Source organism: Rhinopithecus bieti, unplaced genomic scaffold (genome assembly GCF_001698545.2).
Source record: "Rhinopithecus bieti isolate Rb0 unplaced genomic scaffold, ASM169854v2 scaffold_27611, whole genome shotgun sequence".
NCBI lineage: Eukaryota > Metazoa > Chordata > Mammalia > Primates > Cercopithecidae > Rhinopithecus > Rhinopithecus bieti.
Window position 1 is genome coordinate 1,010,938 of NW_016812730.1, and position 9,312 is coordinate 1,020,249.

Genomic DNA, 9,312 nt, shown 5'->3' on the forward strand with positions numbered 1-9,312 from the left:
CTATAGGTCTGTTGGAGATTGCTTGAGGTCCACTCCAGACCCTGTTTGCCTGGGTATCAGCAGCAGAGGTTGCAGAAGATATAATATTGCTGAGCAGCGAGTGTACCTGTCTGATTCTTACTTTGGAAGCTTCCTCTCAGGGGTGTACTGCACCCTGTGAGGTGTGGGGTGTCAGACTGCCCCTAGTGGGGGATGTCTCCCAGTTAGGCTACTCAGGGGTCAGGGACCCACTTCAGCAGGCAGTCTGTCCATTCTCAGATCTCAACCTCCGTGTTGGGAGATCCACTGCTCTCTTCAAAGCTGTCAGACAGAGTCGTTCGCATCTGCACAGGCCTCTGCTGCTTCCCCTGTTGTTTTTTAGCTGTACCCTGTCCCCAGAGGTGGAGTCTACAGAGACAGGCAGGTTTCCTTGAGCTACTGTGAGCTCCCCCCAGTTCCAGCTTCCCAGCGGCTTTGTTTACCTACTTAAGCCTCTGCAATGGTGGGCGCCCCTCCCCCAGCCTCGCTGCTGCCTTGTGGTTAGATCGCCGCAGACTGCTGTGTTAGCAATGAGGGAGGCTCCGTGGGCGTGGGACCCTCCCGACCAGGTGTGGAATATATTCTCCTGGTGTGCCCGTTTGCTTAAAGCGCAGTATTTGGGTGGGAGTTACCCGATTTTCCAGGTGTTGTGTGTCTCAGTTCGCCTGGCTAGGAAAAGGGATTCCCTTCCCCCTTGCGCTTCCCAGGTGAGGCGATGCCTTGCCCTGCTTCAGCTCTCTCTGGTCAGGCTGTAGCAGCTGACCAGCACCGATTGTCTGGCACTCCCTAGTGAGATGACCCCAGTACCTCAGTTGAAAATGCAGAAATCACCGGTCTTCTGTGTTGCTCGCACTGGGAGTTGGAGCCTGGAGCTGTTCCTATTCGGCCATCTTTCTCCGCCCCCCAAACCTGCATTTCTTTATTAATGGTGAGTTGCATAACAAATGCCATGGGGTTGGAGTTGGTAGGTTTTACTGTGTCTGTTAAATATTAACGGTACTTGTACTTTCTGAGGTATTGTTGAATTGCCTGGATACCGCTCAGCGAATCACAAAGAAACAGGTTTCCATGGAAGCATGCTCACGGATTCATTTCATTCACAATGAAATTCACACAGCAAGACAGATCTGTAAAATAACCTATGAAAATCGAAGCAAAATATTTCTGGGTGTTTGTTCTATGCCATTTAGTGTGTATGTCAGTTTTCTATTTAAAAAATAATCTAAAAATATCTGGGCATTCAGGAGAGCTTCCAAAAAAGCTGGAGCTCTTACCTCTGCCTTGCTGTTGGTTTCTGTTCTTTTGGCTGTGTGTACCACCTGTGTGCTTGAAGTGCCCAACCCCCTTCCTTGTTTGCACTCTTGACCACAACATTTTACACCTAATTTTAAAATGAAAACCAGAATCCTCTGAATGTGTGGTGAGCATAGACTACTTTAAAATACGTTTATATACTACCAATAAATCAGAAGAAAATAATCAATGATTTTGATTTTCTCTATGAAAGGATTTAATAGCTCTCTGAATTTGATACTATTATTACCTTTACTTTACAGTTGAAAACAGAAGCTCAGAGAGGTCAAGTAACTTCTACAAGTTTGCACAGTTAATAGGTGGCAGAACCATGTTTCCAGATTAGATTTGTCTAATGGTGGATGCTGTAATCCCAAATTATTATGCTATGTTTTTATTTTCATGAAGTAGAGCATCAATATTATCTGTTACTGGAGTCAAAACATATCTATCTCTGGATCTATCTATCTATCCATGTATTTAATTTCCAGCCAGAAATACATGTATGCACACACACGCACAATATACATATGCACACACACTACATATATATACATATACACACATATATAGTTAATGGATCTATATGTACATATGTGTGAGCACACACACACTCACTAAACCATACTTACTCCTTTTGTCATTGCTCTCATAATAAGTCTTGTATTTACAGTTCTAACATGCCATTTATTTTATTTCAGTGACTGCTTACTTGGTTCTTCATGACTAAGTTCTGAGTCCAGGTGATCATGGATGGGTTTGTATTGATCTGGATATTTCTTGAGGCTAGAACTGCCTAGCACAATTGCCACTTTATATAAACTCAGTTGATTTAGAATTTACAAGCATTTGAGTGACAAGCAAAAAATTTTTAGACTCTAAGCAAAAGTAAAAGCAAAATCATATTGAGGCTAGGATGCCATTTGAATAGACAAAAACCTTTTCGCCACCGTATCTCCTGAACCAGTAAGTGAAGACGTGTCCTTGGCATACTTAGATAAATGCAATAGATATATAGAAGCTTTTTAGAAGGATCATTCTTCAACTTTCAATATGTTAATTTGAGAACATGCATATCTAATTATTAGTTATTAAAACAGGTCCTCTAAAATTAAAAATACTCCAAGTACTTGAAAGTAACAAAACTGAATTAAAAAATAATAGAGTAGACATTTGACAGTTTCTCCCTCTGTTCTCAGTTCTTGAACGTGGTTAACTAACACACTCACACTTCATCTATTGGTTGACATTCAGGAATAAAGTACTTGCAATGTTTAGATTCTTAAAGATACATTTTATTTATCAAACCTTTCTGAAAACCATTGTTAATGGATAATTATCTAGGATGCATTACTCATGTTCCTGTCTTATTAAACAGTCTATCAGATATGACCTAATCTTTTCATTCTGACTCACCACCATCACTTTATTATTTGTAAACTGTAGGGTCACAGAATGGTATCCTCAGGTGTTTGAGCTTATAAAAGGCTGTGGCTCTTTGCTTGATTTCTCTTTTGACTTTTCATCTACCATTTCCTATCATTTGACTGGCTTCCCTGGGTCTGCTTCCTGCATACAGTCCATTGTATGTTTAATTTCATGTCCTCTGTTGGCTAAAGGCATTCTGTTGGCTTCATGAATCCTTGAATATGTCAATTAGTTCTGGCCTTTATGGCTCCAGGGTGACCTTATTTATCGTCCGCTCTAAAGTGTATAAACCTGATCTAAGTACATTCCTCTTCAGTGCTAGAGTCTTTTCTTTTTTGTTATTGTTGCTGTTCAGTTCAAGAGGGAAAATGTATTTGGTTGAGTTTCTAGAGAGCTGTCTGCTGAATATGTGAGACGATTATAATTCACAGCAAAGACTATAACCTACTCTGTTATTTTGAAGGAAAAACACTTTAAAAGGCAGCTTCCTTTGGGAATATTTCTAGGAATAGTGACTTTACATATGTATGAATGTGTGTATATATGTATATGTATATATATGCATATATATTTATATGAATTCACTTATACTCTATTATTTCTGAAAAAAATATAAGGCAGCAGTAGTGACACTAGGAAAAGAAAAAGGGGTAAAATTCATAAGCCTACACAATGGGTGCCAACACTTCCCTTTTATGAACTTTGCAGGGCTTTTTGAACACAAACACCCTAAAACTCTTCATCTGGTTGTAGCAGGATGTCCCTCCTTAGGCCATGAGTAACTACTGAGGCAGGTGTGGTTTGGTTACAGTTACAATCTCGGATGAAAAGTTTAATTTTGTTCTTTAGATATCTGGTGATGTTTTTTCAAAGGCATATATAAGGGACACCACAGACCACTGATGTGTGCTTTCAACTATTAATTTATAAGAAGTGTTTTGAGATAACCAGAAATAGAGGAGTCAGAGTGGTCTAAAGGGAAATGACTCAGGCATCCTTTTGAAAAGATACCAGCTAATGAAACCGTTATCTTTCTGACTGGCCCCAGCTGAGGTTTTGCCATGAGAGGTCTTTCAGTGTTAATTTAACCAGGACAGTTGCTGTTTTAAAAGGGTTTGCTAGCCAGGCTGCCGGATCTGACAGAAAGAGTAGCTGCCTCCCCTGATGTGATTTAAAGGGCAGTGAAAGTTCAGCCAGCCCCTGATCTCCTCCCCAGTGGCCTTACTCCACTTGGAAATGTTCATGATTAGAGATACTCCATTGGGCAAAGGCCTTGTCTCCAGAAGACACTAATAAACAAGACTATATTTTATCTGAATTTATCATTAATGCCCTTTCTGAATTCATGAGCAGATGAGTGAGTTAGGCTTCCAGCTGGATCAAAGCCTGATTGAGACACGAGATGGGTACACTTATGATGAGAATGTCTGAAGCAAGATCAAGAGGTATTGTCCCTGGATGACTTGGGTGGTAAGGGGTGACTAAAATTTAAAGCCACGGGACCTGAGGAGGGGCATTTGCTGACTATAAGTAATGACAAAAGGGGAGATAAGAAGGTGAGGTTTATTTTACAGTTTTGCTCAAGGCTGGTTTTGCTTCTTGGAGTAACAGATAAGCTTATGAAGAACAAACACAGATATTTTACTATTATTGACCTTTTCCAATCAGATTATATAATAATTTATAAATAATAAATTTCTTGGCTTCCTGACTCAACACGCCACCTAAATAGCTGAATCCTTTTGACTTCTTCTTGGTGACTCATCTTTGCTCTTGACTCTGTGACTAGACTGGTTTCCAACTAAAAGTATTTAAAGAAACTCAGCATCGAGAACATCTTCTTTGTCTTGCTCCAGTCTTGTGCCCCAGTTCTAAGTTATTTTGTGTTCTTTGTTACTGAGGCCAAATACTCACTTTGCATCCAAGACATAATCACTAAATTCCAGCTCCATTCATTTATTTATTCATCAAATATTTATCGAATGCTTGCTTGGTGTCAGGTACTGTGTGAGGCACTAGAAATACAGGGGTGAATTAAATATGGTCTTTGTGTTTTAGAAGTTCCCTTTAGTGCCCGAGAACTTGCTATGACACTGTGCAGTTCTTGAGGCCCTCCATAACTGGGGTCTAGACTTGTTGGAAACCCCTATCTCCCGGACTCTCTTCCCTTTCCCGAAGAACTGGGATCTCTCCCAGAACAACACTTCATGACCAGAATCCAACTGTCATGTCATGACCGGGAGAATATAATTAGAGCAATATAGGAGTTTGGGTTTTGAATATTTTCAGGAGAAACATTAATTTAAAAACACTTGGAAAGTCTCCAGGGAGGCTTTGAAATGTTTCTATTTGTTCCAAGGGTTGTACGTTGTCTTCACAGAAGGGATTTGGGATTCAACTGACTAGAAGAAACAGCCATTTTAAGACTTCTGCATTCTTGGAATTTCAGCCATTAAGGAAAGTCCTTTGGCAGATTGCTTTGTGCTTTTACATGATGACTGCTTCCTATGAAGATAATTTTGACAAGGAAAGCTGTTGGAGATATGACCTTTGACTTATGCTGCTTAGATCCCAAGGGTAATAATTTAGAGGAATCTTTAAAAAAAAAAAATGAATGTTGGAAGTATTGCCATTTCACTAAGATAGTCAGCAGAGTTCCTCTACATTTTTTTTTTCATAATCTACGATGTTTTTAGTGGGCTTTATATAATTAAGAAAATGCAAGCAAAAGGCTCAATTCCTGCTCCTTGAAGCAATCTTTCCCCACCTGTAACCCCCATAGTGTATTTTCTCTTTGTCTTGCTTTTACGTTTCTTTTTTCTTTCTTCTTTTTTCTCTTCTTTTTCCTGCTTCCCCCACCCCATGCATCTTTCTTTCTCTTTCTTTGTTGTAGCTAATTTTCCACCAAAGATTACTACCTCCTATCCATAGAGTAGAGCTGTTGCTAGGAACTGTTGCTCAGCTAAGACTGTATTTCTCAGCCCTTGTATCTGTGTGGCTGCTTCTTACCAATACAATGAGAGCAGAAGAGGTACAGGTCACTTCTGGACCCAGGTGGCTAAGAAGTAGGAGGCCTCTTCATGCTATCTGCTCCTGCCTGTGCAGGATCCAGCACAGTATCCATAGCCATGAGAGGTGGAGCCACAAGATGAAAGGTGCCTGGGTCCCTGAAACACCACCTAGGTGACAGCCTCTCCCCCTTTAAGAACACCCATCGATGTGGGTGAGAAATAAACTTGTAAGGTGTCAAGAAACTAAGAGCGGGGCATTTATTTATTACCGTAACTAGTATTACTGACTTGATACTATCTGCTTAGTACAGATTATAGACCTAGTCACTTTAGGTGACGCAAAGATGAGTGAGACACGGTGTTTGCTCTACAACCTAGAAGTTTGGAGGAAAGAATGCAAACAATTACAATGCAAATCAGAATTTAATCACTTAGAAGTTTTATAAGACTCTAAGTTGCAAGTAACTGTCATCCAACTTGAATTGGCTTTATCAAAGGGGAAATTCACTAGCTGGATACTCGTATTATTGATAAAAAGACGGAAAAATCAAACAAAGAGTCAAGCAAGGATGTAGTTGGTTACAGCAAGAAATTGGCACCAGGGACTTACATGCTGCTAGGACTCATTCCTTACCAATCAATTATGGTCAGGGGAGTGGGGCCATGAGAGAAAGTGGGTTCCCGTGGATATTACAGGGTTCGAGGTCCGGGGCTGAAAGGAACAACACCCGGAAGTAGAGGAAACCTCTTTTATTCTTCGAAGAAGGGAAGCGTATTTAGCAGACAAAATAATTGGTTTCCTCTACAGATGGATTAATTATTTGCCAACTCACCCCGCTCCCCGTACTTTTTTTTCAGTTTTTGTTTTGTTTGGTATCTTTTGCATTGTTAACATTTCCTGTTTTTATGTCTGGCTCCTGAGCTCAAATTAGATCTTTTCTTTTCCTCCTTCTGCCTTCCCCACCCCCAACAGTGTCTTGCATATAACAGGGACTTAACAACAACAACAAAAAATTATTGACCGAGAGAATATAATTAGAGGAATATAGTGGGCTCAGGTCTCTTTAAGTTGTGTCAAACACAGACACTCTCTTATCACCATCTCCTGCTCCTCTTCGTGAAACTTCAACTCCAGACAGCCAAGGCTTCTGAAGATGCCTTTTGCAAGTAGCCACCTTTGATATACTATTTCTCTGGTGTTCTCCTTACTCTTGCTTCCCTTGGGAGCCTGGACTCTTTCTCTCAGCCAGTCCAGAGTCTATCATTCATGCCTTGACAGGTTCAGAGCAGGTCCCATTTTCACAGGGAAGCCTTCCTAGGCCACCACATTGCATACTGGCTTTGTGTCTTCTAAATTCTTACAACTTTGAACCAACTATTGGCAAGTAGACGTGTTTTGTTACATTGTCCTTGTAAAAACTATGCAGTATATTATCTCGATTTTAATTTTTTTCTCCAATTAGATTGTAAACTCTTTGAGGAACAAGAAGACTATCATAGACTCCATAGGAGCTGACACAGTAGCTTGAATGGTAGACTCCTAATAAGTCTTTGCCAATAGGTTGAATTCACTCCTGTTTTCAGTTTCAAGATGGTTATCCCATTTGTATGATAGTTAAGAATCTCCAAGCACTCCTATTAGTACAGTGGTTTCTTAAATTATATATTTTCCTTTCATTTTTAAATTAAAAGAATCTGCCAAATGGTTAAGTGGAATATTCTATTCCAGGCTTCCCTCCCCCACCCCAACCCAGATGCAGCCTTAGAGATAATGAAGCCTATTACACAGAAAGAAACTGGAATCAGGCTGCTTATTGACTGCAGAGAAGCAGCTTCTCTTGAATGGTTAATGGCAATGGTTAATTAGATTGCTTTTCCTACACTGCCCTGTGTGGTGGTAGATGGCATACGTGGTAATCTGCGTGTGGTAAGTATGAAAAGCACAGAATGTGTGAAAGCAGGTGAGAAAAGGCTGGGCTGGGGAAGATAAAGAGCTACCAGTTTCTGCAAAGATCGGAAAATACCTAGACCCAGAATAGGGAGGCATTAACTATTTGAAAACAAATTTACCTCTCTGTTTCCTTCCCCTCAGCTGAACCTTACGTCATTTCCTTGTAGGATTCTATCCCACATTTTGTGCCTTCTGGAGTCTCCTGCTGCTCTTACGGGCTTCTTTTGAATCTTGGTTGTTTCCTATTTGCAAATGACACACAGAGTAGAAACTGTTTCTTATTTTGTGGCTCACAAAATGATGAAAAGACTCTGTCTGCAGTTGGAATAAACAACTTTTTGTATTAGAGACAAATCTCCTCTCAATTTCTTCTTCTCCAAAACAGTTTTCATTAATTGCTAAAAAAATGTATCATGGAGTTTGATATTTGAGGAATTTATAGGATAATAAAAGCTTCAAAAGAAATAGCTTTGGGGTATGTCTTATTCAGATCCCCTATTTTGTAAATTGAAATAAAACAAAACAAAACAAAACAAAAAACAAATAACAAACCCTAAAGTCTATATAGCAAAAGTGAAAAAATTTCAGAAAGCAGAGTTCAGCACTAATGCCCATAATTTTACAAGTAAAGTATACATCTTCAATTTTGAAATTCAATTTAAAATTGTGCTACAAATCTGATAGATAAAATAGTCACCCAGATATACATGTGGTTATGGTTTACACATAATTAACTATATTTTAGTTTATTTGGCTTGTTAACCAAAATGCAAGTGAACAATCGTAGTCTCCACTGTGCAAGGGGCCATTATTTCAGTAGACTCCATATGAGAGGGGCCTGCTCAAATATTAATAAATCAACAGGTTCAGGTCAAGGAGGAATGGCCAAACCAGTTTCTCGCTAGATTATACTTTCATTGAAAACCTGCTCATTAACTTATTTATAAAAATGGTATCTCTATATTTCATATTCTGATATATTAATGTGATTTAATGTTAGGAAAAATGCTCTATATTTTATTCTTCTCAAAGTCCCTAGGAGAAGACTAGAAGATTGTTAATTGCTTATATTGTAATGCTGATAGTTGCCACATTTATTTTTTCTTTTCTAGCAACAAATTTCACATCTATCAAATTCTTATCATGAACCAAGTTCTTTGCTTATATTCCCATAGGCATATCAGTGAATGAGGTGCTGGTTATTATTTCCATGTCACTGATGCTAAAACTGGGCCTAGACAGGTTACCCACCTTATAAGCTGGGAAGCTAAAATTTGAATCCAGAGTGTAACTCTAAAGACTACTTACTGTTATGCTAGACTGATTCTCTAGGCAGAGCTCTGTTGCGGTCAGGGGAATAGCATCACGTTCCATTCTAGTTTCAAGCCTAGGAACACACTGAATAAATCAAACGTTCTCAAGAGGACACTGTGTCTTTCAGGATGACCTGGGGGAAAGGAGAATGTAGTCAGGTAAATCGATGATTGTCCCTTTGGAGGGACAGAACAGGGATAGAGTTGGAGAGCTGGCTTTATTTGGCAATTCTACCCATGACCACAAATGGAGGCTCAAAGTTCAGTTATAGTTTCTCCTATTCAGATCAAATGAGGA

The 9,312-nt window shown here is 39.6% G+C and overlaps 1 long non-coding RNA gene across 1 annotated transcript in view; it reads right to left on the bottom strand.

The window, feature by feature from the left end:
- The window catches only part of LOC108545138 (uncharacterized), a 17,418-nt gene extending 16,431 nt beyond the window's left edge, over positions 1-987 (bottom strand). Inside the window, exon 1 of the long non-coding RNA XR_001890053.1 lies at positions 826-987. This is a non-coding gene — a long non-coding RNA (uncharacterized LOC108545138). The remainder of the gene's footprint in view (positions 1-825) is intronic.
- Between the last annotated feature and the right edge of the window lie 8,325 nt (positions 988-9,312).